Raw genomic sequence first — 25,549 nt, 5'->3', positions numbered from 1 at the left:
TTATTTGTGCTGCATTTTTGTGGAAACGAATAAGCTAGTAAAGACTGTTTCATATGGTCTCATCGTTTGAACCACGTTAGTTCAACAAAGTACGGCTGTTGTTAAAGACCTCACCAACTAATAACTTATGCTATTTAACTGATTAGAGTTCTCAAAAAAAATGCAACTGTATTGAACATATAATCACTCATTTAATATTTTTTGTTCCCTGTCATTTCGCTGTATTTTCTGTTTGATTTAGCACAGGTTCCCTCTTACGTCATACTCAGAAAGTTCCCTTAGGCATTTGTGCGCATGCGCACTACTCATAAAGGGTGATTTAATAGAGGACGCACAAAAATACAGATTAAAATCATTTATATTTAGGTTAAATATAAGATATGACTTGTAGAGCATGTTAGCTTGCAAATTATGCCCAAGAACATAATTTATTATGCCATATGTCTTACTAACAAGCAACAATGCCTCTAACCACAGGTCACGTACGAAAAATAATGCCCCGTTTAAGGCATATCCACTGAAGGTGTGGAGCGGAAAATGAAAATAAATACGGCCTTTTAAAATGTAAATGTTCCAGCGATTTCATTCCGTCAACCCCTTAGAACACAGCAAGAGCTAAACTCAGGTGTTTGCAAGTAGTTTTATTTAAAACGGAGAGAGCTGCCTTCAGCCAGTGTTTTCTGTTGTACAGACATGAGAGTCAAGGCTCCGAGCTCTCGGTCTGCGAACTACATCACTAAGCCTCTTTTAAAAGCATTTAAATAAAAACAGTCCAGCGACTGTACACAATGTAAACAGATTATCATTTTAAAGAGCTAAGCGCATATGAGCTGTTTTATGTGGTTTACGGATGAGCTTCGGGGCTGGCGTTTCTTCGTCCGTGTTCACAAAACTACATATTTTAAAGGCATTAAAATAAATAAATAAATAAAAAAACACTTCAGCGATTGAACAATAATAGTAGATTAGTGTATTTAAAACGTTAAAATGCTTGCTTATTTGTGCTGCATTTTTGTGGAAACGAATAAGCTAGTAAAGACTGTTTCATATGGTCTCATCGTTTGAACCACGTTAGTTCAACAAAGTACGGCTGTTGTTAAAGACCTCACCAACTAATAACTTATGCTATTTAACTGATTAGAGTTCTCAAAAAAAATGCAACTGTATTGAACATATAATCACTCATTTAATATTTTTTGTTCCCTGTCATTTCGCTGTATTTTCTGTTTGATTTAGCACAGGTTCCCTCTTACGTCATACTCAGAAAGTTCCCTTAGGCATTTGTGCGCATGCGCACTACTCATAAAGGGTGATTTAATAGAGGACGCACAAAAATACAGATTAAAATCATTTATATTTAGGTTAAATATAAGATATGACTTGTAGAGCATGTTAGCTTGCAAATTATGCCCAAGAACATAATTTATTATGCCATATGTCTTACTAACAAGCAACAATGCCTCTAACCACAGGTCACGTACGAAAAATAATGCCCCGTTTAAGGCATTCCACTCCACTGAAGGTGTGGAGCGGAAAATGAAAATAAATACGGCCTTTTAAAATTTAAATGTTCCAGGGATTTCATTCCGTCAACCCCTTAGAACACAGCAAGAGCTAAACTCAGGTGTTTGCAAGTAATTTTATTTAAAACGGAGAGAGCTGCCTTCAGCCAGTGTTTTCTGTTGTACAGACATGAGAGTCAAGGCTCCGAGCTCTCGGTCTGCGAACTACATCACTAAGCCTCTTTTAAAAGCATTTAAATAAAAACAGTCCAGCGACTGTACACAATGTAAACAGATTATCATTTTAAAGAGCTAAGCGCATATGAGCTGTTTTATGTGGTTTACGGATGAGCTTCGGGGCTGGCGTTTCTTCGTCCGTGTTCACAAAACTACATATTTTAAAGGCATTAAAAAAAAAAAAAAAAAAAAAAAAAACACTTCAGCGATTGAACAATAATAGTAGATTAGTGTATTTAAAACGTTAAAATGCTTGCTTAATTGTGCTGCATTTTTGTGGAAACGAATAAGCTAGTAAAGACTGTTTCATATGGTCTCATCGTTTGAACCACGTTAGTTCAACAAAGTACGGCTGTTGTTAAAGACCTCACCAACTAATAACTTATGCTATTTAACTGATTAGAGTTCTCAAAAAAAATGCAACTGTATTGAACATATAATCACTCATTTAATATTTTTTGTTCCCTGTCATTTCGCTGTATTTTCTGTTTGATTTAGCACAGGTTCGTCATACTCAGAAAGTTCCCTTAGGCATTTGTGCGCATGCGCACTACTCATAAAGGGTGATTTAATAGAGGACGCACAAAAATACAGATTAAAATCATTTATATTTAGGTTAAATATAAGATATGACTTGTAATGCATGTTAGCTTGCAAATTATGCCCAAGAACATAATTTATTATGCCATATGTCTTACTAACAAGCAACAATGCCTCTAACCACAGGTCACGTACGAAAAATAATGCCCCGTTTAAGGCATTCCACTCCACTGAAGGTGTGGAGCGGAAAATGAAAATAAATACGGCCTTTTAAAATTTAAATGTTCCAGCGATTTCATTCCGTCAACCCCTTAGAACACAGCAAGAGCTAAACTCAGGTGTTTGCAAGTAATTTTATTTAAAACGGAGAGAGCTGCCTTCAGCCAGTGTTTTCTGTTGTACTGACATGAGAGTCAAGGCTCCGAGCTCTCGGTCTGCGAACTACATCACTATGCCTCTTTTAAAAGCATTTAAATAAAAACAGTCCAGCGACTGTACACAATGTAAACAGATTATCATTTTAAAGAGCTAAGCGCATATGAGCTGTTTTATGTGGTTTACGGATGAGCTTCGGGGCTGGCGTTTCTTCGTCCGTGTTCACAAAACTACATATTTTAAAGGCATTAAAATAAATAAATAAATAAAAAAACACTTCAGCGATTGAACAATAATAGTAGATTAGTGTATTTAAAACGTTAAAATGCTTGCTTATTTGTGCTGCATTTTTGTGGAAACGAATAAGCTAGTAAAGACTGTTTCATATGGTCTCATCGTTTGAACCACGTTAGTTCAACAAAGTACGGCTGTTGTTAAAGACCTCACCAACTAATAACTTATGCTATTTAACTGATTAGAGTTCTCAAAAAAAATGCAACTGTATTGAACATATAATCACTCATTTAATATTTTTTGTTCCCTGTCATTTCGCTGTATTTTCTGTTTGATTTAGCACAGGTTCCCTCTTACGTCATACTCAGAAAGTTCCCTTAGGCATTTGTGCGCATGCGCACTACTCATAAAGGGTGATTTAATAGAGGACGCACAAAAATACAGATTAAAATCATTTATATTTAGGTTAAATATAAGATATGACTTGTAGAGCATGTTAGCTTGCAAATTATGCCCAAGAACATAATTTATTATGCCATATGTCTTACTAACAAGCAACAATGCCTCTAACCACAGGTCACGTACGAAAAATAATGCCCCGTTTAAGGCATATCCACTGAAGGTGTGGAGCGGAAAATGAAAATAAATACGGCCTTTTAAAATGTAAATGTTCCAGCGATTTCATTCCGTCAACCCCTTAGAACACAGCAAGAGCTAAACTCAGGTGTTTGCAAGTAGTTTTATTTAAAACGGAGAGAGCTGCCTTCAGCCAGTGTTTTCTGTTGTACAGACATGAGAGTCAAGGCTCCGAGCTCTCGGTCTGCGAACTACATCACTAAGCCTCTTTTAAAAGCATTTAAATAAAAACAGTCCAGCGACTGTACACAATGTAAACAGATTATCATTTTAAAGAGCTAAGCGCATATGAGCTGTTTTATGTGGTTTACGGATGAGCTTCGGGGCTGGCGTTTCTTCGTCCGTGTTCACAAAACTACATATTTTAAAGGCATTAAAATAAATAAATAAATAAAAAAACACTTCAGCGATTGAACAATAATAGTAGATTAGTGTATTTAAAACGTTAAAATGCTTGCTTATTTGTGCTGCATTTTTGTGGAAACGAATAAGCTAGTAAAGACTGTTTCATATGGTCTCATCGTTTGAACCACGTTAGTTCAACAAAGTACGGCTGTTGTTAAAGACCTCACCAACTAATAACTTATGCTATTTAACTGATTAGAGTTCTCAAAAAAAATGCAACTGTATTGAACATATAATCACTCATTTAATATTTTTTGTTCCCTGTCATTTCGCTGTATTTTCTGTTTGATTTAGCACAGGTTCCCTCTTACGTCATACTCCGAAAGTTCCCTTAGGCATTTGTGCGCATGCGCACTACTCATAAAGGGTGATTTAATAGAGGACGCACAAAAATACAGATTAAAATCATTTATATTTAGGTTAAATATAAGATATGACTTGTAGAGCATGTTAGCTTGCAAATTATGCCCAAGAACATAATTTATTATGCCATATGTCTTACTAACAAGCAACAATGCCTCTAACCACAGGTCACGTACGAAAAATAATGCCCCGTTTAAGGCATATCCACTGAAGGTGTGGAGCGGAAAATGAAAATAAATACGGCCTTTTAAAATGTAAATGTTCCAGCGATTTCATTCCGTCAACCCCTTAGAACACAGCAAGAGCTAAACTCAGGTGTTTGCAAGTAGTTTTATTTAAAACGGAGAGAGCTGCCTTCAGCCAGTGTTTTCTGTTGTACAGACATGAGAGTCAAGGCTCCGAGCTCTCGGTCTGCGAACTACATCACTAAGCCTCTTTTAAAAGCATTTAAATAAAAACAGTCCAGCGACTGTACACAATGTAAACAGATTATCATTTTAAAGAGCTAAGCGCATATGAGCTGTTTTATGTGGTTTACGGATGAGCTTCGGGGCTGGCGTTTCTTCGTCCGTGTTCACAAAACTACATATTTTAAAGGCATTAAAATAAATAAATAAATAAAAAAACACTTCAGCGATTGAACAATAATAGTAGATTAGTGTATTTAAAACGTTAAAATGCTTGCTTATTTGTGCTGCATTTTTGTGGAAACGAATAAGCTAGTAAAGACTGTTTCATATGGTCTCATCGTTTGAACCACGTTAGTTCAACAAAGTACGGCTGTTGTTAAAGACCTCACCAACTAATAACTTATGCTATTTAACTGATTAGAGTTCTCAAAAAAAATGCAACTGTATTGAACATATAATCACTCATTTAATATTTTTTGTTCCCTGTCATTTCGCTGTATTTTCTGTTTGATTTAGCACAGGTTCGTCATACTCAGAAAGTTCCCTTAGGCATTTGTGCGCATGCGCACTACTCATAAAGGGTGATTTAATAGAGGACGCACAAAAATACAGATTAAAATCATTTATATTTAGGTTAAATATAAGATATGACTTGTAATGCATGTTAGCTTGCAAATTATGCCCAAGAACATAATTTATTATGCCATATGTCTTACTAACAAGCAACAATGCCTCTAACCACAGGTCACGTACGAAAAATAATGCCCCGTTTAAGGCATTCCACTCCACTGAAGGTGTGGAGCGGAAAATGAAAATAAATACGGCCTTTTAAAATTTAAATGTTCCAGCGATTTCATTCCGTCAACCCCTTAGAACACAGCAAGAGCTAAACTCAGGTGTTTGCAAGTAATTTTATTTAAAACGGAGAGAGCTGCCTTCAGCCAGTGTTTTCTGTTGTACTGACATGAGAGTCAAGGCTCCGAGCTCTCGGTCTGCGAACTACATCACTATGCCTCTTTTAAAAGCATTTAAATAAAAACAGTCCAGCGACTGTACACAATGTAAACAGATTATCATTTTAAAGAGCTAAGCGCATATGAGCTGTTTTATGTGGTTTACGGATGGATGAGCTTCGGGGCTGGCGTTTCTTCGTCCGTGTTCACAAAACTACATATTTTAAAGGCATTAAAATAAATAAATAAATAAAAAAACACTTCAGCGATTGAACAATAATAGTAGATTAGTGTATTTAAAACGTTAAAATGCTTGCTTATTTGTGCTGCATTTTTGTGGAAACGAATAAGCTAGTAAAGACTGTTTCATATGGTCTCATCGTTTGAACCACGTTAGTTCAACAAAGTACGGCTGTTGTTAAAGACCTCACCAACTAATAACTTATGCTATTTAACTGATTAGAGTTCTCAAAAAAAATGCAACTGTATTGAACATATAATCACTCATTTAATATTTTTTGTTCCCTGTCATTTCGCTGTATTTTCTGTTTGATTTAGCACAGGTTCCCTCTTACGTCATACTCAGAAAGTTCCCTTAGGCATTTGTGCGCATGCGCACTACTCATAAAGGGTGATTTAATAGAGGACGCACAAAAATACAGATTAAAATCATTTATATTTAGGTTAAATATAAGATATGACTTGTAGAGCATGTTAGCTTGCAAATTATGCCCAAGAACATAATTTATTATGCCATATGTCTTACTAACAAGCAACAATGCCTCTAACCACAGGTCACGTACGAAAAATAATGCCCCGTTTAGGCCATTCCACTCCACTGAAGGGGTGGAGCGGAAAAATGAAAATAAATACGGCCTTTTAAAATTTAAATGTTCCAGCTATTTCATTCCGACAACCCCTTTTAGAACACACCAAGAGCTAAAATCAGGTGTTTGCGAGTAGTTTTATTTAAAACGGAGAGAGCTGCCTTCAGCCAGTGTTTTCTGTTGTCCTGACATGAGAGTCAAGGCTCCGAGCTCTCGGTCTGCGAACTACATCACTAAGCCTCTTTTAAAAGCATTTAAATAAAAACAGTCCAGCGACTGTACACAATGTAAACAGATTATCATTTTAAAGAGCTAAGCGCATAAGAGCTGTTTCATGTGGTTTACGGATGAGCTTCGGGGCTGGCGTTTCTTCGTCCGTGTTCACAAAACTACATATTTTAAAGGCATTAAAAAAAATAAATTAAAAAAAAAAACACTTCAGCGATTGAACAATAACAGTAGATTAGTGTATTTAAAACGTTAAAATGCGTGCTTATTTGTGCTGCATTTTTGTGGAAACGAATAAGCTAGTAAAGACTGTTTCATATGGTCTCATCGTTTGAACCACGTTAGTTCAACAAAGTACGGCTGTTGTTAAAGACCTCACCAACTAATAACTTATGCTATTTAACTGATTAGAGATCTCAAAAAAATGCAACTGTATTGAACATATAATCACTCATTTAATATTTTTTGTTCCCTGTCATTTCGCTGTATTTTCTGTTTGATTTAGCACAGGTTCCCTCTTACGTCATACTCAGAAAGTTCCCTTAGGCATTTGTGCGCATGCGCACTACTCATAAAGGGTGATTTAATAGAGGACGCACAAACATACAGATTAAAATCATTTATATTTAGGTTAAATATAAGATATGACTTGTAGAGCATGTTAGCTTGCAAATTATGCCCAAGAACATAATTTATTATGCCATATGTCTTACTAACAAGCAACAATGCCTCTAACCACAGGTCACGTACGAAAAATAATGCCCCGTTTAAGGCATATCCACTGAAGGTGTGGAGCGGAAAATGAAAATAAATACGGCCTTTTAAAATGTAAATGTTCCAGCGATTTCATTCCGTCAACCCCTTAGAACACAGCAAGAGCTAAACTCAGGTGTTTGCAAGTAGTTTTATTTAAAACGGAGAGAGCTGCCTTCAGCCAGTGTTTTCTGTTGTACAGACATGAGAGTCAAGGCTCCGAGCTCTCGGTCTGCGAACTACATCACTAAGCCTCTTTTAAAAGCATTTAAATAAAAACAGTCCAGCGACTGTACACAATGTAAACAGATTATCATTTTAAAGAGCTAAGCGCATATGAGCTGTTTTATGTGGTTTACGGATGAGCTTCGGGGCTGGCGTTTCTTCGTCCGTGTTCACAAAACTACTTATTTTAAAGGCATTAAAAAATAAAAAAACACTTCAGCGATTGAACAATAATAGTAGATTAGTGTATTTAAAACGTTAAAATGCTTGCTTATTTGTGCTGCATTTTTGTGGAAACGAATAAGCTAGTAAAGACTGTTTCATATGGTCTCATCGTTTGAACCACGTTAGTTCAACAAAGTACGGCTGTTGTTAAAGACCTCACCAACTAATAACTTATGCTATTTAACTGATTAGAGTTCTCAAAATAAATGCAACTGTATTGAACATATAATCACTCATTTAATATTTTTTGTTCCCTGTCATTTCGCTGTATTTTCTGTTTGATTTAGCACAGGTTCCCTCTTACGTCATACTCAGAAAGTTCCCTTAGGCATTTGTGCGCATGCGCACTACTCATAAAGGGTGATTTAATAGAGGACGCACAAAAATACAGATTAAAATCATTTATATTTAGGTTAAATATAAGATATGACTTGTAGAGCATGTTAGCTTGCAAATTATGCCCAAGAACATAATTTATTATGCCATATGTCTTACTAACAAGCAACAATGCCTCTAACCACAGGTCACGTACGAAAAATAATGCCCCGTTTAAGGCATATCCACTGAAGGTGTGGAGCGGAAAATGAAAATAAATACGGCCTTTTAAAATGTAAATGTTCCAGCGATTTCATTCCGTCAACCCCTTAGAACACAGCAAGAGCTAAACTCAGGTGTTTGCAAGTAGTTTTATTTAAAACGGAGAGAGCTGCCTTCAGCCAGTGTTTTCTGTTGTACAGACATGAGAGTCAAGGCTCCGAGCTCTCGGTCTGCGAACTACATCACTAAGCCTCTTTTAAAAGCATTTAAATAAAAACAGTCCAGCGACTGTACACAATGTAAACAGATTATCATTTTAAAGAGCTAAGCGCATATGAGCTGTTTTATGTGGTTTACGGATGAGCTTCGGGGCTGGCGTTTCTTCGTCCGTGTTCACAAAACTACTTATTTTAAAGGCATTAAAAAAAAAAAAACACTTCAGCGATTGAACAATAATAGTAGATTAGTGTATTTAAAACGTTAAAATGCTTGCTTATTTGTGCTGCATTTTTGTGGAAACGAATAAGCTAGTAAAGACTGTTTCATATGGTCTCATCGTTTGAACCACGTTAGTTCAACAAAGTACGGCTGTTGTTAAAGACCTCACCAACTAATAACTTATGCTATTTAACTGATTAGAGTTCTCAAAAAAAATGCAACTGTATTGAACATATAATCACTCATTTAATATTTTTTGTTCCCTGTCATTTCGCTGTATTTTCTGTTTGATTTAGCACAGGTTCCCTCTTACGTCATACTCAGAAAGTTCCCTTAGGCATTTGTGCGCATGCGCACTACTCATAAAGGGTGATTTAATAGAGGACGCACAAAAATACAGATTAAAATCATTTATATTTAGGTTAAATATAAGATATGACTTGTAGAGCATGTTAGCTTGCAAATTATGCCCAAGAACATAATTTATTATGCCATATGTCTTACTAACAAGCAACAATGCCTCTAACCACAGGTCACGTACGAAAAATAATGCCCCGTTTAAGGCATATCCACTGAAGGTGTGGAGCGGAAAATGAAAATAAATACGGCCTTTTAAAATGTAAATGTTCCAGCGATTTCATTCCGTCAACCCCTTAGAACACAGCAAGAGCTAAACTCAGGTGTTTGCAAGTAGTTTTATTTAAAACGGAGAGAGCTGCCTTCAGCCAGTGTTTTCTGTTGTACAGACATGAGAGTCAAGGCTCCGAGCTCTCGGTCTGCGAACTACATCACTAAGCCTCTTTTAAAAGCATTTAAATAAAAACAGTCCAGCGACTGTACACAATGTAAACAGATTATCATTTTAAAGAGCTAAGCGCATATGAGCTGTTTTATGTGGTTTACGGATGAGCTTCGGGGCTGGCGTTTCTTCGTCCGTGTTCACAAAACTACTTATTTTAAAGGCATTAAAAAAAAAAAAAACACTTCAGCGATTGAACAATAATAGTAGATTAGTGTATTTAAAACGTTAAAATGCTTGCTTATTTGTGCTGCATTTTTGTGGAAACGAATAAGCTAGTAAAGACTGTTTCATATGGTCTCATCGTTTGAACCACGTTAGTTCAACAAAGTACGGCTGTTGTTAAAGACCTCACCAACTAATAACTTATGCTATTTAACTGATTAGAGTTCTCAAAAAAAATGCAACTGTATTGAACATATAATCACTCATTTAATATTTTTTGTTCCCTGTCATTTCGCTGTATTTTCTGTTTGATTTAGCACAGGTTCCCTCTTACGTCATACTCAGAAAGTTCCCTTAGGCATTTGTGCGCATGCGCACTACTCATAAAGGGTGATTTAATAGAGGACGCACAAAAATACAGATTAAAATCATTTATATTTAGGTTAAATATAAGATATGACTTGTAGAGCATGTTAGCTTGAAAATTATGCCCAAGAACATAATTTATTATGCCATATGTCTTACTAACAAGCAACAATGCCTCTAACCACAGGTCACGTACGAAAAATAATGCCCCGTTTAAGGCATATCCACTGAAGGTGTGGAGCGGAAAATGAAAATAAATACGGCCTTTTAAAATGTAAATGTTCCAGCGATTTCATTCCGTCAACCCCTTAGAACACAGCAAGAGCTAAACTCAGGTGTTTGCAAGTAGTTTTATTTAAAACGGAGAGAGCTGCCTTCAGCCAGTGTTTTCTGTTGTACAGACATGAGAGTCAAGGCTCCGAGCTCTCGGTCTGCGAACTACATCACTAAGCCTCTTTTAAAAGCATTTAAATAAAAACAGTCCAGCGACTGTACACAATGTAAACAGATTATCATTTTAAAGAGCTAAGCGCATATGAGCTGTTTTATGTGGTTTACGGATGAGCTTCGGGGCTGGCGTTTCTTCGTCCGTGTTCACAAAACTACTTATTTTAAAGGCATTAAAAAAAAAAAAAAACACTTCAGCGATTGAACAATAATAGTAGATTAGTGTATTTAAAACGTTAAAATGCTTGCTTATTTGTGCTGCATTTTTGTGGAAACGAATAAGCTAGTAAAGACTGTTTCATATTGTCTCATCGTTTGAACCACGTTAGTTCAACAAAGTACGGCTGTTGTTAAAGACCTCACCAACTAATAACTTATGCTATTTAACTGATTAGAGTTCTCAAAAAAAATGCAACTGTATTGAACATATAATCACTCATTTAATATTTTTTGTTCCCTGTCATTTCGCTGTATTTTCTGTTTGATTTAGCACAGGTTCCCTCTTACGTCATACTCAGAAAGTTCCCTTAGGCATTTGTGCGCATGCGCACTACTCATAAAGGGTGATTTAATAGAGGACGCACAAAAATACAGATTAAAATCATTTATATTTAGGTTAAATATAAGATATGACTTGTAGAGCATGTTAGCTTGCAAATTATGCCCAAGAACATAATTTATTATGCCATATGTCTTACTAACAAGCAACAATGCCTCTAACCACAGGTCACGTACGAAAAATAATGCCCCGTTTAAGGCATTCCACTCCACTGAAGGTGTGGAGCGGAAAATGAAAATAAATACGGCCTTTTAAAATTTAAATGTTCCAGGGATTTCATTCCGTCAACCCCTTAGAACACAGCAAGAGCTAAACTCAGGTGTTTGCAAGTAGTTTTATTTAAAACGGAGAGAGCTGCCTTCAGCCAGTGTTTTCTGTTGTACAGACATGAGAGTCAAGGCTCCGAGCTCTCGGTCTGCGAACTACATCACTAAGCCTCTTTTAAAAGCATTTAAATAAAAACAGTCCAGCGACTGTACACAATGTAAACAGATTATCATTTTAAAGAGCTAAGCGCATATGAGCTGTTTTATGTGGTTTACGGATGAGCTTCGGGGCTGGCGTTTCTTCGTCCGTGTTCACAAAACTACATATTTTAAAGGCATTAAAAAAAAAAAAAAAAAAAAAAAAAAACACTTCAGCGATTGAACAATAATAGTAGATTAGTGTATTTAAAACGTTAAAATGCTTGCTTAATTGTGCTGCATTTTTGTGGAAACGAATAAGCTAGTAAAGACTGTTTCATATGGTCTCATCGTTTGAACCACGTTAGTTCAACAAAGTACGGCTGTTGTTAAAGACCTCACCAACTAATAACTTATGCTATTTAACTGATTAGAGTTCTCAAAAAAAATGCAACTGTATTGAACATATAATCACTCATTTAATATTTTTTGTTCCCTGTCATTTCGCTGTATTTTCTGTTTGATTTAGCACAGGTTCGTCATACTCAGAAAGTTCCCTTAGGCATTTGTGCGCATGCGCACTACTCATAAAGGGTGATTTAATAGAGGACGCACAAAAATACAGATTAAAATCATTTATATTTAGGTTAAATATAAGATATGACTTGTAATGCATGTTAGCTTGCAAATTATGCCCAAGAACATAATTTATTATGCCATATGTCTTACTAACAAGCAACAATGCCTCTAACCACAGGTCACGTACGAAAAATAATGCCCCGTTTAAGGCATTCCACTCCACTGAAGGTGTGGAGCGGAAAATGAAAATAAATACGGCCTTTTAAAATTTAAATGTTCCAGCGATTTCATTCCGTCAACCCCTTAGAACACAGCAAGAGCTAAACTCAGGTGTTTGCAAGTAATTTTATTTAAAACGGAGAGAGCTGCCTTCAGCCAGTGTTTTCTGTTGTACTGACATGAGAGTCAAGGCTCCGAGCTCTCGGTCTGCGAACTACATCACTATGCCTCTTTTAAAAGCATTTAAATAAAAACAGTCCAGCGACTGTACACAATGTAAACAGATTATCATTTTAAAGAGCTAAGCGCATATGAGCTGTTTTATGTGGTTTACGGATGGATGAGCTTCGGGGCTGGCGTTTCTTCGTCCGTGTTCACAAAACTACATATTTTAAAGGCATTAAAATAAATAAATAAATAAAAAAACACTTCAGCGATTGAACAATAATAGTAGATTAGTGTATTTAAAACGTTAAAATGCTTGCTTATTTGTGCTGCATTTTTGTGGAAACGAATAAGCTAGTAAAGACTGTTTCATATGGTCTCATCGTTTGAACCACGTTAGTTCAACAAAGTACGGCTGTTGTTAAAGACCTCACCAACTAATAACTTATGCTATTTAACTGATTAGAGTTCTCAAAAAAAATGCAACTGTATTGAACATATAATCACTCATTTAATATTTTTTGTTCCCTGTCATTTCGCTGTATTTTCTGTTTGATTTAGCACAGGTTCCCTCTTACGTCATACTCAGAAAGTTCCCTTAGGCATTTGTGCGCATGCGCACTACTCATAAAGGGTGATTTAATAGAGGACGCACAAAAATACAGATTAAAATCATTTATATTTAGGTTAAATATAAGATATGACTTGTAGAGCATGTTAGCTTGCAAATTATGCCCAAGAACATAATTTATTATGCCATATGTCTTACTAACAAGCAACAATGCCTCTAACCACAGGTCACGTACGAAAAATAATGCCCCGTTTAGGCCATTCCACTCCACTGAAGGGGTGGAGCGGAAAAATGAAAATAAATACGGCCTTTTAAAATTTAAATGTTCCAGCTATTTCATTCCGACAACCCCTTTTAGAACACACCAAGAGCTAAAATCAGGTGTTTGCGAGTAGTTTTATTTAAAACGGAGAGAGCTGCCTTCAGCCAGTGTTTTCTGTTGTCCTGACATGAGAGTCAAGGCTCCGAGCTCTCGGTCTGCGAACTACATCACTAAGCCTCTTTTAAAAGCATTTAAATAAAAACAGTCCAGCGACTGTACACAATGTAAACAGATTATCATTTTAAAGAGCTAAGCGCATAAGAGCTGTTTCATGTGGTTTACGGATGAGCTTCGGGGCTGGCGTTTCTTCGTCCGTGTTCACAAAACTACATATTTTAAAGGCATTAAAAAAAATAAATTAAAAAAAAAAACACTTCAGCGATTGAACAATAACAGTAGATTAGTGTATTTAAAACGTTAAAATGCGTGCTTATTTGTGCTGCATTTTTGTGGAAACGAATAAGCTAGTAAAGACTGTTTCATATGGTCTCATCGTTTGAACCACGTTAGTTCAACAAAGTACGGCTGTTGTTAAAGACCTCACCAACTAATAACTTATGCTATTTAACTGATTAGAGATCTCAAAAAAATGCAACTGTATTGAACATATAATCACTCATTTAATATTTTTTGTTCCCTGTCATTTCGCTGTATTTTCTGTTTGATTTAGCACAGGTTCCCTCTTACGTCATACTCAGAAAGTTCCCTTAGGCATTTGTGCGCATGCGCACTACTCATAAAGGGTGATTTAATAGAGGACGCACAAACATACAGATTAAAATCATTTATATTTAGGTTAAATATAAGATATGACTTGTAGAGCATGTTAGCTTGCAAATTATGCCCAAGAACATAATTTATTATGCCATATGTCTTACTAACAAGCAACAATGCCTCTAACCACAGGTCACGTACGAAAAATAATGCCCCGTTTAAGGCATATCCACTGAAGGTGTGGAGCGGAAAATGAAAATAAATACGGCCTTTTAAAATGTAAATGTTCCAGCGATTTCATTCCGTCAACCCCTTAGAACACAGCAAGAGCTAAACTCAGGTGTTTGCAAGTAGTTTTATTTAAAACGGAGAGAGCTGCCTTCAGCCAGTGTTTTCTGTTGTACAGACATGAGAGTCAAGGCTCCGAGCTCTCGGTCTGCGAACTACATCACTAAGCCTCTTTTAAAAGCATTTAAATAAAAACAGTCCAGCGACTGTACACAATGTAAACAGATTATCATTTTAAAGAGCTAAGCGCATATGAGCTGTTTTATGTGGTTTACGGATGAGCTTCGGGGCTGGCGTTTCTTCGTCCGTGTTCACAAAACTACTTATTTTAAAGGCATTAAAAAATAAAAAAACACTTCAGCGATTGAACAATAATAGTAGATTAGTGTATTTAAAACGTTAAAATGCTTGCTTATTTGTGCTGCATTTTTGTGGAAACGAATAAGCTAGTAAAGACTGTTTCATATGGTCTCATCGTTTGAACCACGTTAGTTCAACAAAGTACGGCTGTTGTTAAAGACCTCACCAACTAATAACTTATGCTATTTAACTGATTAGAGTTCTCAAAAAAAATGCAACTGTATTGAACATATAATCACTCATTTAATATTTTTTGTTCCCTGTCATTTCGCTGTATTTTCTGTTTGATTTAGCACAGGTTCCCTCTTACGTCATACTCAGAAAGTTCCCTTAGGCATTTGTGCGCATGCGCACTACTCATAAAGGGTGATTTAATAGAGGACGCACAAAAATACAGATTAAAATCATTTATATTTAGGTTAAATATAAGATATGACTTGTAGAGCATGTTAGCTTGCAAATTATGCCCAAGAACATAATTTATTATGCCATATGTCTTACTAACAAGCAACAATGCCTCTAACCACAGGTCACGTACGAAAAATAATGCCCCGTTTAAGGCATATCCACTGAAGGTGTGGAGCGGAAAATGAAAATAAATACGGCCTTTTAAAATGTAAATGTTCCAGCGATTTCATTCCGTCAACCCCTTAGAACACAGCAAGAGCTAAACTCAGGTGTTTGCAAGTAGTTTTATTTAAAACGGAGAGAGCTGCCTTCAGCCAGTGTTTTCTGTTGTACAGACATGAGAGTCAAGGCTCCGAGCTCTCGGTCTGCGAACTACATCACTAAGCCTCTTTTAAAAGCATTTAAATAAAAACAGTCCAGCGACTGTACACAATGTAAACAGATTATCATTTTAAAGAGCTAAGCGCATATGAGCTGTTTTATGTGGTTTACGGATGAGCTTCGGGGCTGGCGTTTCTTCGTCCGTGTTCACAAAACTACTTATTTTAAAGGCATTAAAAAAAAAAAAAAACACTTCAGCGATTGAACAATAATAGTAGATTAGTGTATTTAAAACGTTAAAATGCTTGCTTATTTGTGCTGCATTTTTGTGGAAACGAATAAGCTAGTAAAGACTGTTTCATATGGTCTCATCGTTTGAACCACGTTAGTTCAACAAAGTACGGCTGTTGTTAAAGACCTCACCAACTAATAACTTATGCTATTTAACTGATTAGAGTTCTCAAAAAAAATGCAACTGTATTGAACATATAATCACTCATTTAATATTTTTTGTTCCCTGTCATTTCGCTGTATTTTCTGTTTGATTTAGCACAGGTTCCCTCTTACGTCATACTCAGAAAGTTCCCTTAGGCATTTGTGCGCATGCGCACTACTCATAAAGGGTGATTTAATAGAGGACGCACAAAAATACAGATTAAAATCATTTATATTTAGGTTAAATATAAGATATGACTTGTAGAGCATGTTAGCTTGCAAATTATGCCCAAGAACATAATTTATTATGCCATATGTCTTACTAACAAGCAACAATGCCTCTAACCACAGGTCACGTACGAAAAATAATGCCCCGTTTAGGCCATTCCACTCCACTGAAGGGGTGGAGCGGAAAAATGAAAATAAATACGGCCTTTTAAAATTTAAATGTTCCAGCTATTTCATTCCGACAACCCCTTTTAGAACACACCAAGAGCTAAAATCAGGTGTTTGCGAGTAGTTTTATTTAAAACGGAGAGAGCTGCCTTCAGCCAGTGTTTTCTGTTGTCCTGACATGAGAGTCAAGGCTCCGAGCTCTCGGTCTGCGAACTACATCACTAAGCCTCTTTTAAAAGCATTTAAATAAAAACAGTCCAGCGACTGTACACAATGTAAACAGATTATCATTTTAACCCCCTGGGGACGAAAAACGCCCTGGGGCGTTTTGAGGCAGTTTCCCAAAAGGAACTTTAATTACTTTGTCATTTCTGATTGTACAGATAAAAGCAGTACATCAATCGAATCTGTAAAGGGTCTACTTTTATTTGTATATACTCACAAAATCAAAAAAACATTGTGATTTTGCAAAATAAAGAAAACAAAAAGGGTGTGCTGTCTGCCGCGTTGATCTCCGTGATCTTCATTCAGAAACGCGTCAGTATTATAGACTATAACTCAGCCAATATACAACACAGAGACATGAGCAATATGTCTAGACAAAGCTTGATATGTATACTTTTAAACGAAGTAAGTTTTACCGAAAACAAATATCCTGTGATAAAATAATCAATATGAAACCAACACGATGTCCAGTCTCTCCGGTCTGCTTCATTATTTTATAATTAGATCACGCCCACGAGCTGTTCGCTATTCATATTCAAATCGTCCACGTGAGGGCGCCGCGCCAAAAGTAGACGCCCACATCACGGTAAAGAAATGAGAAACTTCGTTCAAGTTAGTCATTTCTGGAAGAAGACTCTGTCAGGAATAAAACGTACTTCAGAAGACATGAGTAAGTTTTTTTTTTCTCTTATTAGCCTACTTGTTAGTTATTACTGTGACAGAATGTGCAAACATTTTACCAGTTAAGACTTTTTGCCAACTATAATTCCTGACTACAGCAAGTGAAACATTATAAAGTACGTTTCATTTCACTGCATCTAAATGACTAACGATGCCAGTATGTTTTTAATAGTCTGTTCAATAAAGAATGATGCAATATAAAGGTTATAGTGTTCACATTTAAGCTTAACAGTTATAATATAGCCTAGTTTCTTTGTATTCACACAAAGCATGCTTATGTTTGACTATAAGATCATAATTATTATTTTAGTTATTAATGTATCTTACAACAGTAGGATGTAATATGAGGGTTTACACTTAGTGTATGTTTTGACAATATGTATTAATACTGTGTTCTCGAATGGATGTTTAACACGATAAACAATTTTTATTAGTTTCTCAGATATAAAATGTCCTTTTTACGTTTGTACAAAATGCGTGGGTCTATGACTACAAAATCATAATATATATATAAATAAATAGTATGATGCTGTTGATATTAACATGCTCACAGATGTTTTGTTTTGTTGTTTTTAGTGATTGTAAACCTGCTCAACACATGAATCCTGCTGACATTTACTTGAGTCTCCTCAAACTGTTTTCCTGAGAGCACTGTACCATCTTCAGATGTTAAAGAAGTTCACAAGTGAATCTCAAGTTATTTTTCTTGATAAATAAATCTATTCAAAATAAGCTACAAACATATTTTGTCCTTATATTCCTCCTTCATTCATTCCTTTGTTCCTCTCAGTCATCTGACTGAATAACTAATTATGCGGCTCATTATGCAGGTCTTTGTCTTCTCAGGTGTGAATCACAGCATTATTCATGATCATTCACGCCTTCTTCGCATACAGCTATTCTAAACAAAAAGTGTCTTCAAAAATTTAAATCAATATACTGTTTTGTGTAAACAAGTGAACGAGATGATTTTCACATCATTTGATAGAAAAAACTCTAGCCTAACACATCCAGTTCTCAAAGTCTTGTGAACAAATATTCTGTATGTGTTTCATGACTTTATTTCAGTGACTTCAAAAATTTTGTTTTTCACTAAGCACGCATAAACGTTGTTTTCTCAAAAACACCAACATGTACATTCATGTTGCTTACATATTAGTGTAGCCCAAATTGTGCTGATTACAATATAATCAGATTTGGGCCATTCATATGTTTTTAAGATACTGAAAAAAGCACAAATGTCAGGGCATGTCAAAACTTTTTCAGGGCCCAAAAACACCCTCAGTCCCCAGAGGGTTAAAGAGCTAAGCGCATAAGAGCTGTTTCATGTGGTTTACGGATGAGCTTCGGGGCTGGCGTTTCTTCGTCCGTGTTCACAAAACTACATATTTTAAAGGCATTAAAAAAAATAAATAAAAAAAAAAAACACTTCAGCGATTGAACAATAACAGTAGATTAGTGTATTTAAAACGTTAAAATGCGTGCTTATTTGTGCTGCATTTTTGTGGAAACGAATAAGCTAGTAAAGACTGTTTCATATGGTCTCATCGTTTGAACCACGTTAGTTCAACAAAGTACGGCTGTTGTTAAAGACCTCACCAACTAATAACTTATGCTATTTAACTGATTAGAGATCTCAAAAAAATGCAACTGTATTGAACATATAATCACTCATTTAATATTTTTTGTTCCCTGTCATTTCGCTGTATTTTCTGTTTGATTTAGCACAGGTTCCCTCTTACGTCATACTCAGAAAGTTCCCTTAGGCATTTGTGCGCATGCGCACTACTCATAAAGGGTGATTTAATAGAGGACGCACAAACATACAGATTAAAATCATTTATATTTAGGTTAAATATAAGATATGACTTGTAGAGCATGTTAGCTTGCAAATTATGCCCAAGAACATAATTTATTATGCCATATGTCTTACTAACAAGCAACAATGCCTCTAACCACAGGTCACGTACGAAAAATAATGCCCCGTTTAAGGCATATCCACTGAAGGTGTGGAGCGGAAAATGAAAATAAATACGGCCTTTTAAAATGTAAATGTTCCAGCGATTTCATTCCGTCAACCCCTTAGAACACAGCAAGAGCTAAACTCAGGTGTTTGCAAGTAGTTTTATTTAAAACGGAGAGAGCTGCCTTCAGCCAGTGTTTTCTGTTGTACAGACATGAGAGTCAAGGCTCCGAGCTCTCGGTCTGCGAACTACATCACTAAGCCTCTTTTAAAAGCATTTAAATAAAAACAGTCCAGCGACTGTACACAATGTAAACAGATTATCATTTTAAAGAGCTAAGCGCATATGAGCTGTTTTATGTGGTTTACGGATGAGCTTCGGGGCTGGCGTTTCTTCGTCCGTGTTCACAAAACTACTTATTTTAAAGGCATTAAAAAATAAAAAAACACTTCAGCGATTGAACAATAATAGTAGATTAGTGTATTTAAAACGTTAAAATGCTTGCTTATTTGTGCTGCATTTTTGTGGAAACGAATAAGCTAGTAAAGACTGTTTCATATGGTCTCATCGTTTGAACCACGTTAGTTCAACAAAGTACGGCTGTTGTTAAAGACCTCACCAACTAATAACTTATGCTATTTAACTGATTAGAGTTCTCAAAATAAATGCAACTGTATTGAACATATAATCACTCATTTAATATTTTTTGTTCCCTGTCATTTCGCTGTATTTTCTGTTTGATTTAGCACAGGTTCCCTCTTACGTCATACTCAGAAAGTTCCCTTAGGCATTTGTGCGCATGCGCACTACTCATAAAGGGTGATTTAATAGAGGACGCACAAAAATACAGATTAAAATCATTTATATTTAGGTTAAATATAAGATATGACTTGTAGAGCATGTTAGCTTGCAAATTATGCCCAAGAACATAATTTATTATGCCATATGTCTTACTAACAAGCAACAATGCCTCTAACCACAGGTCACGTACGAAAAATAATGCCCCGTTTAAGGCATATCCACTGAAGGTGTGGAGCGGAAAATGAAAATAAATACGGCCTTTTAAAATGTAAATGTTCCAGCGATTTCATTCCGTCAACCCCTTAGAACACAGCAAGAGCTAAACTCAGGTGTTTGCAAGTAGTTTTATTTAAAACGGAGAGAGCTGCCTTCAGCCAGTGTTTTCTGTTGTACAGACATGAGAGTCAAGGCTCCGAGCTCTCGGTCTGCGAACTACATCACTAAGCCTCTTTTAAAAGCATTTAAATAAAAACAGTCCAGCGACTGTACACAATGTAAACAGATTATCATTTTAAAGAGCTAAGCGCATATGAGCTGTTTTATGTGGTTTACGGATGAGCTTCGGGGCTGGCGTTTCTTCGTCCGTGTTCACAAAACTACTTATTTTAAAGGCATTAAAAAAAAAAAAAACACTTCAGCGATTGAACAATAATAGTAGATTAGTGTATTTAAAACGTTAAAATGCTTGCTTATTTGTGCTGCATTTTTGTGGAAACGAATAAGCTAGTAAAGACTGTTTCATATGGTCTCATCGTTTGAACCACGTTAGTTCAACAAAGTACGGCTGTTGTTAAAGACCTCACCAACTAATAACTTATGCTATTTAACTGATTAGAGTTCTCAAAAAAAATGCAACTGTATTGAACATATAATCACTCATTTAATATTTTTTGTTCCCTGTCATTTCGCTGTATTTTCTGTTTGATTTAGCACAGGTTCCCTCTTACGTCATACTCAGAAAGTTCCCTTAGGCATTTGTGCGCATGCGCACTACTCATAAAGGGTGATTTAATAGAGGACGCACAAAAATACAGATTAAAATCATTTATATTTAGGTTAAATATAAGATATGACTTGTAGAGCATGTTAGCTTGCAAATTATGCCCAAGAACATAATTTATTATGCCATATGTCTTACTAACAAGCAACAATGCCTCTAACCACAGGTCACGTACGAAAAATAATGCCCCGTTTAAGGCATATCCACTGAAGGTGTGGAGCGGAAAATGAAAATAAATACGGCCTTTTAAAATGTAAATGTTCCAGCGATTTCATTCCGTCAACCCCTTAGAACACAGCAAGAGCTAAACTCAGGTGTTTGCAAGTAGTTTTATTTAAAACGGAGAGAGCTGCCTTCAGCCAGTGTTTTCTGTTGTACAGACATGAGAGTCAAGGCTCCGAGCTCTCGGTCTGCGAACTACATCACTAAGCCTCTTTTAAAAGCATTTAAATAAAAACAGTCCAGCGACTGTACACAATGTAAACAGATTATCATTTTAAAGAGCTAAGCGCATATGAGCTGTTTTATGTGGTTTACGGATGAGCTTCGGGGCTGGCGTTTCTTCGTCCGTGTTCACAAAACTACTTATTTTAAAGGCATTAAAAAAAAAAAAAACACTTCAGCGATTGAACAATAATAGTAGATTAGTGTATTTAAAACGTTAAAATGCTTGCTTATTTGTGCTGCATTTTTGTGGAAACGAATAAGCTAGTAAAGACTGTTTCATATGGTCTCATCGTTTGAACCACGTTAGTTCAACAAAGTACGGCTGTTGTTAAAGACCTCACCAACTAATAACTTATGCTATTTAACTGATTAGAGTTCTCAAAAAAAATGCAACTGTATTGAACATATAATCACTCATTTAATATTTTTTGTTCCCTGTCATTTCGCTGTATTTTCTGTTTGATTTAGCACAGGTTCCCTCTTACGTCATACTCAGAAAGTTCCCTTAGGCATTTGTGCGCATGCGCACTACTCATAAAGGGTGATTTAATAGAGGACGCACAAAAATACAGATTAAAATCATTTATATTTAGGTTAAATATAAGATATGACTTGTAGAGCATGTTAGCTTGCAAATTATGCCCAAGAACATAATTTATTATGCCATATGTCTTACTAACAAGCAACAATGCCTCTAACCACAGGTCACGTACGAAAAATAATGCCCCGTTTAAGGCATATCCACTGAAGGTGTGGAGCGGAAAATGAAAATAAATACGGCCTTTTAAAATGTAAATGTTCCAGCGATTTCATTCCGTCAACCCCTTAGAACACAGCAAGAGCTAAACTCAGGTGTTTGCAAGTAGTTTTATTTAAAACGGAGAGAGCTGCCTTCAGCCAGTGTTTTCTGTTGTACAGACATGAGAGTCAAGGCTCCGAGCTCTCGGTCTGCGAACTACATCACTAAGCCTCTTTTAAAAGCATTTAAATAAAAACAGTCCAGCGACTGTACACAATGTAAACAGATTATCATTTTAAAGAGCTAAGCGCATATGAGCTGTTTTATGTGGTTTACGGATGAGCTTCGGGGCTGGCGTTTCTTCGTCCGTGTTCACAAAACTACTTATTTTAAAGGCATTAAAAAAAAAAAAAAACACTTCAGCGATTGAACAATAATAGTAGATTAGTGTATTTAAAACGTTAAAATGCTTGCTTATTTGTGCTGCATTTTTGTGGAAACGAATAAGCTAGTAAAGACTGTTTCATATGGTCTCATCGTTTGAACCACGTTAGTTCAACAAAGTACGGCTGTTGTTAAAGACCTCACCAACTAATAACTTATGCTATTTAACTGATTAGAGTTCTCAAAAAAAATGCAACTGTATTGAACATATAATCACTCATTTAATATTTTTTGTTCCCTGTCATTTCGCTGTATTTTCTGTTTGATTTAGCACAGGTTCCCTCTTACGTCATACTCAGAAAGTTCCCTTAGGCATTTGTGCGCATGCGCACTACTCATAAAGGGTGATTTAATAGAGGACGCACAAAAATACAGATTAAAATCATTTATATTTAGGTTAAATATAAGATATGACTTGTAGAGCATGTTAGCTTGCAAATTATGCCCAAGAACATAATTTATTATGCCATATGTCTTACTAACAAGCAACAATGCCTCTAACCACAGGTCACGTACGAAAAATAATGCCCCGTTTAAGGCATTCCACTCCACTGAAGGTGTGGAGCGGAAAATGAAAATAAATACGGCCTTTTAAAATTTAAATGTTCCAGGGATTTCATTCCGTCAACCCCTTAGAACACAGCAAGAGCTAAACTCAGGTGTTTGCAAGTAGTTTTATTTAAAACGGAGAGAGCTGCCTTCAGCCAGTGTTTTCTGTTGTACAGACATGAGAGTCAAGGCTCCGAGCTCTCGGTCTGCGAACTACATCACTAAGCCTCTTTTAAAAGCATTTAAATAAAAACAGTCCAGCGACTGTACACAATGTAAACAGATTATCATTTTAAAGAGCTAAGCGCATATGAGCTGTTTTATGTGGTTTACGGATGAGCTTCGGGGCTGGCGTTTCTTCGTCCGTGTTCACAAAACTACATATTTTAAAGGCATTAAAAAAAAAAAAAAAAAAAAAAAAAAACACTTCAGCGATTGAACAATAATAGTAGATTAGTGTATTTAAAACGTTAAAATGCTTGCTTAATTGTGCTGCATTTTTGTGGAAACGAATAAGCTAGTAAAGACTGTTTCATATGGTCTCATCGTTTGAACCACGTTAGTTCAACAAAGTACGGCTGTTGTTAAAGACCTCACCAACTAATAACTTATGCTATTTAACTGATTAGAGTTCTCAAAAAAAATGCAACTGTATTGAACATATAATCACTCATTTAATATTTTTTGTTCCCTGTCATTTCGCTGTATTTTCTGTTTGATTTAGCACAGGTTCGTCATACTCAGAAAGTTCCCTTAGGCATTTGTGCGCATGCGCACTACTCATAAAGGGTGATTTAATAGAGGACGCACAAAAATACAGATTAAAATCATTTATATTTAGGTTAAATATAAGATATGACTTGTAATGCATGTTAGCTTGCAAATTATGCCCAAGAACATAATTTATTATGCCATATGTCTTACTAACAAGCAACAATGCCTCTAACCACAGGTCACGTACGAAAAATAATGCCCCGTTTAAGGCATTCCACTCCACTGAAGGTGTGGAGCGGAAAATGAAAATAAATACGGCCTTTTAAAATTTAAATGTTCCAGCGATTTCATTCCGTCAACCCCTTAGAACACAGCAAGAGCTAAACTCAGGTGTTTGCAAGTAATTTTATTTAAAACGGAGAGAGCTGCCTTCAGCCAGTGTTTTCTGTTGTACTGACATGAGAGTCAAGGCTCCGAGCTCTCGGTCTGCGAACTACATCACTATGCCTCTTTTAAAAGCATTTAAATAAAAACAGTCCAGCGACTGTACACAATGTAAACAGATTATCATTTTAAAGAGCTAAGCGCATATGAGCTGTTTTATGTGGTTTACGGATGGATGAGCTTCGGGGCTGGCGTTTCTTCGTCCGTGTTCACAAAACTACATATTTTAAAGGCATTAAAATAAATAAATAAATAAAAAAACACTTCAGCGATTGAACAATAATAGTAGATTAGTGTATTTAAAACGTTAAAATGCTTGCTTATTTGTGCTGCATTTTTGTGGAAACGAATAAGCTAGTAAAGACTGTTTCATATGGTCTCATCGTTTGAACCACGTTAGTTCAACAAAGTACGGCTGTTGTTAAAGACCTCACCAACTAATAACTTATGCTATTTAACTGATTAGAGTTCTCAAAAAAAATGCAACTGTATTGAACATATAATCACTCATTTAATATTTTTTGTTCCCTGTCATTTCGCTGTATTTTCTGTTTGATTTAGCACAGGTTCCCTCTTACGTCATACTCAGAAAGTTCCCTTAGGCATTTGTGCGCATGCGCACTACTCATAAAGGGTGATTTAATAGAGGACGCACAAAAATACAGATTAAAATCATTTATATTTAGGTTAAATATAAGATATGACTTGTAGAGCATGTTAGCTTGCAAATTATGCCCAAGAACATAATTTATTATGCCATATGTCTTACTAACAAGCAACAATGCCTCTAACCACAGGTCACGTACGAAAAATAATGCCCCGTTTAGGCCATTCCACTCCACTGAAGGGGTGGAGCGGAAAAATGAAAATAAATACGGCCTTTTAAAATTTAAATGTTCCAGCTATTTCATTCCGACAACCCCTTTTAGAACACACCAAGAGCTAAAATCAGGTGTTTGCGAGTAGTTTTATTTAAAACGGAGAGAGCTGCCTTCAGCCAGTGTTTTCTGTTGTCCTGACATGAGAGTCAAGGCTCCGAGCTCTCGGTCTGCGAACTACATCACTAAGCCTCTTTTAAAAGCATTTAAATAAAAACAGTCCAGCGACTGTACACAATGTAAACAGATTATCATTT

Source organism: Garra rufa, unplaced genomic scaffold, assembly GCF_049309525.1.
Source record: "Garra rufa unplaced genomic scaffold, GarRuf1.0 hap1_unplaced_001, whole genome shotgun sequence".
Classification (NCBI taxonomy): domain Eukaryota; kingdom Metazoa; phylum Chordata; class Actinopteri; order Cypriniformes; family Cyprinidae; genus Garra; species Garra rufa.
Note: the sequence above shows the minus strand (reverse complement) of the source record.